The sequence below is a fragment of the Haplochromis burtoni genome, unplaced genomic scaffold (assembly GCF_018398535.1).
Source record: "Haplochromis burtoni strain Fernald_Lab_line unplaced genomic scaffold, NCSU_Asbu1 Contig_1478, whole genome shotgun sequence".
NCBI classification, from domain to species: domain Eukaryota; kingdom Metazoa; phylum Chordata; class Actinopteri; order Cichliformes; family Cichlidae; genus Haplochromis; species Haplochromis burtoni.
The window spans coordinates 41,018-45,019 of record NW_024583839.1 but is presented as its reverse complement, the minus strand read 5'-3'; the positions used below and the strand labels follow the sequence as shown (position 1 = coordinate 45,019).

Genomic DNA, 4,002 nt, shown 5'->3' with positions numbered 1-4,002 from the left:
CTGTCTAAAAACAAGTTCCTATGTCTCACTGAAACGTTACTCTTTAGCTGATTATGGCTTATTTTAAGTGTGATTAGATATTTTGACTTGAAATAAGACAAATATACTTGGTAAGATTTTGAGTTTTTGCAGTGTGTTGGTAAATTAGATCGTGTGATTGGATGAAGGATCTGACTCGTCATGAACTTTGGGGGGAGGAGCAATAACGTCAGACTGTGGTGAGAGTACAGCAGACTGGCAAAGATTTGTTTCAAGGTAAGTGCAATCCTAACCACTAATTCTTTCCTTTTGTTATGATCCTAATCCTTAGTCCTTCCAATGATACAATACAAATAGCTAAACTTCCATAATTTTCATCCCTGTCCCTGGACATTCCAGTTATGTAATATACATCACTAATGCTTCCAACATTGTGCTGATGTCCTCTGTATGCAGTGTGTCTTTGGAAACATGCCACGCTATGTGCACCAAACATCTGAACTGCATTTAACGTTTTTGTTTATATTTTATGTATTTTTAAACATAATTTCTCTTTCAACACAGTATTGCAAGTCCTTAGTCAAGTAGGCTCCTCACAAGAAGAGGAAAATGGATAGAAGAGGGAGGACTCCAATTCCTGAGGACCCTGTGAAAAGCAATAAACCACCACTGGTGGAAAAAGATGACCTGGAGTCACAGGATGAAACTAGGAAGTTGGAGATTTCTGGAGCCGTTAAAGAGCCTCAGTCGAGCAATGATGGTGTGCCAGTGAATGTAAGTTAACAGAGTAACACAGCCAACAAGAAATGAAATATCAGATGAAATGAGTTACTGCAACAAATACTAAGAATCTCCTCTCTTCATTTGTCTTTGCAGGCAGACGGTGTTGCTGATGGGAAAGGAAAATGACTGCCAATAAAGACACACAAACATAGCTACACACACACGAGCATGCATGCACCTGCACACATATGTTCATAGACAACAATGTTCAGATAAAGTTCAATAAAGTTCTTGTTGTTCAACTGCAAAATCCTGTGTTTTCTTTCTCACACTGATGGAGGATGGGAAAAGTCCACAGTCATGGTATTCAAAAAGAATATAATGCAAAGATTTGCAGCTGAATCACAACATGAGGAGCAGCATTGTAATGGAATCCTTCTTATATAATACTGTTATATACCTACTTACTACTTGAAGCACTATAGATTAAAAGTCCCATTTTAACTGTAGATTAAAACAACACTTAAAAAAACAAGTTTAATAATTTGTTTGAAAAGGTGTAATTCCAGATTAAAGTTACAGTACACTAATAAGATTCACAAAACAGATTCACTGAATGTTATTTATTATAATTACAGAAAAGACTCCAAGCGAATCATCTTCAATTCCAAGTACTAGTACCTGGTAATATAGGCAGAATTAATAATTTGATTGGCTGAAAGGTCTGTGTAGTCATGAGTTTGGGTGGGAGGGGCAGTGATGTCAGAGTGTGGTAAGAATACAGCAGACTGGAAAAGATTTGCTTCAAGGTAAGTTCAATCAAAATCACTAATGCTTTCATTTTTATGATATTAATCTCTAGTTCTTCAAATTTTTAGAATACAAATCAATAATTCTTCCAGATTTTCCATTCTAATATTTAGATCTTCCACTTATAGAATAAAAATCACTAATTCTTCTAAGATAGTAATGATTATTTCCTCTGTATGTGTCTTATCTTTGGAAACTTGGCTTCATCACATGCAGAAGAAGGAAGAACAATGTCAGGTATGTACAAGTGTTAGTTCTACATATGTTTGATTCCTGAGATTCAGTGGTCCCACATGGTATTCCAAAGATTTTTATTTGTGCTTCATGCAGTGGAAATACAGCTGCAAAATGCTGACAATGAAGTGCGCATTGGTCTGAGCCTACAAGATGAGAATCTTACAGGAGAACCTTACAGGCAAGAGCAGTTTGACTTTGTTATACAGAGATACTTACCACAATAAAAGAATACATCCACTAACATCTTATCCTCATAAACGTTTTAGATGTACATGTGGGCAATTATTGGATCCATTGACCTGGTGGATACTACTTGCAGTTGCAGCTGCAATCATATTATTCTATATGGTGGTCTTTCTCCTGCTCCATTCCAACAAATACATCTAAGTAAATAAATGCAGATTAAAAGGAAGTTCAATAAAGTTTATTTCTTTACAAATATCAAAATTGTGTGGCTTCATTCTCACACTGGGTTAATGCGGGATGTCAAAGGTTGTCTAACATCAAGATTCATGGTGGTTCAAACTGCAGACAAGAAAAGAAAACTACAGGTGAATCCAAATGTGATGCTCATTGTTGTTCCCAAGACTAAGTAAAAAATGCAATTTAATATATTTGTACTAATCTTTAGCTGTTAGACTACTAAAAGCTGACAGGGGTCGTTTTGATTCATATTTATGATCATTAATTTTTATAGGTTGTGTGAATGAGCAGACAAAAATGGCCCTTTTTGGGATTAATAAAGTTATGTGATCATGATTAATAATATAAATACTACTACTACTAATAATAATAGTAGCTTAGTTAAAAAGAAAAAAAATAAACTTTGGGCATTTGTGCAACATTTTATTTAATAGTACAGAGTCAAAGTTTATTGTTTTCTTTTACAAGGTATAATTTCAAATAAAATGATTCCTAATGGTAGGTGTGCAAATCTTGTTATTAAGTTAGTTGTATTAGTTACACATAAAATTCCTAATGGGTATTCCTATTTTCCAAGATCCAGTATCCTATAAAAGACAGCAGAATTCAGTGTTCTTATTCGCTGAACGGTTGTTGTATAACAGCAAACTTTGGAGGAGTGGCAGTGGAAACAGGCTTGAATTAGGAGTCCATGTTGTTACCTTTTAGGAGAAGATGGAGAAGATGGATTTATTTGAAGGTTCTCCAATCAGAGTTAGTAGATCAAGCTGGAACCAGGGAGGTTGTTGCAGCTCTTCAGGGGTCTCAGTTTCAGAGCAATGACGATCCATCCACTGTAAATTCATGGAGCACAGGAACACAACAAATCATTAATAAAAAATAAAAAATAAAAAAAAAGATTGCAAAAGACACTTAGAATCGCCACCATAAATTTGTCTTTGCAGCCAAGGAGTTCTAATTATGGGAAAGAAAAATAAATGCTAGACAAGACATACAAACATGACCACCACACACGCACGCACACACACACACACACGCACACACACACACACACACACACACACACACACACACACACACACACACACACACACAAATAGTTAAGAGGTCAAGATTAGTCAGAAATATATATCTAATTGGTTGGTGATTGATTATTCATTGTCAGAAGTGAACTCATTTCAATTCAGTTTTGTTTAGTGCCATATAGTGCCAAATTCCACCAACAGTTTCTTTGAGCTGCTTGGAAAGGTAACGACCCTTACAATAATATCAAGAAAACGGAAAAAAAATGACTATGGCCCTTGTGAGCAAAAGTTATGGTGACAGTGGCAACGAAAACCTCCCTTTTAACAGGAAGAAACCTCCAGCACTACCAGGCTCACAGAGGGTCTGCCATGTGCTGTGACCGGCTGGGATTCTGTCTGCATATCAATTCAATTCAATAAAACTTTATTGATCCCAAAGGTTGACCACGAAGGAAATTGGTTTAAGGGTTCCGACCTTTTGCGAGCGCCAGCCTACCCTTCTGACCATACATACATTACACAAACATCACATGGGGAAGACAGGTTTGAGAGGCATAACAATGGAAAATCCACAACACGAGGAAAGACGAGGAGAAAAAAGAACTCCCCCAAGACTGAGCTCACACAGGGAGATCAGTTTGAGAACAGAAAGAAACACATCAGCACATAGCAAATGAATCATCACATCTCACAACATAGAAGACATAAGCTTCGAAGGTGTTTGGCAGGGATGGGGGAGGTGGGTGTCTGTGTCAGTGTGCGTGTGAGTGTGTGAGTGTGTGTCCTGCTGAGAGAAAGTGTCCCT

At 36.9% G+C, this 4,002-nt stretch overlaps 2 long non-coding RNA genes across 2 annotated transcripts; both read left to right on the top strand.

Annotated features, from left to right (window-relative positions):
- The first annotated feature begins 547 nt into the window (after positions 1 to 547).
- On the top strand, positions 548 to 1,012 carry LOC102313363. Its single transcript, XR_317905.2, has 2 exons — positions 548 to 753; positions 856 to 1,012. It is a non-coding gene; the product is annotated as an uncharacterized LOC102313363 (long non-coding RNA).
- Positions 1,013 to 1,472: 460 nt separating this feature from the next.
- Positions 1,473 to 1,927, top strand: LOC102313566. The gene is made up of 3 exons (XR_317906.2): positions 1,473 to 1,511; positions 1,729 to 1,749; positions 1,843 to 1,927. It is a non-coding gene; the product is annotated as an uncharacterized LOC102313566 (long non-coding RNA).
- The last annotated feature ends 2,075 nt before the right edge of the window (positions 1,928 to 4,002 follow it).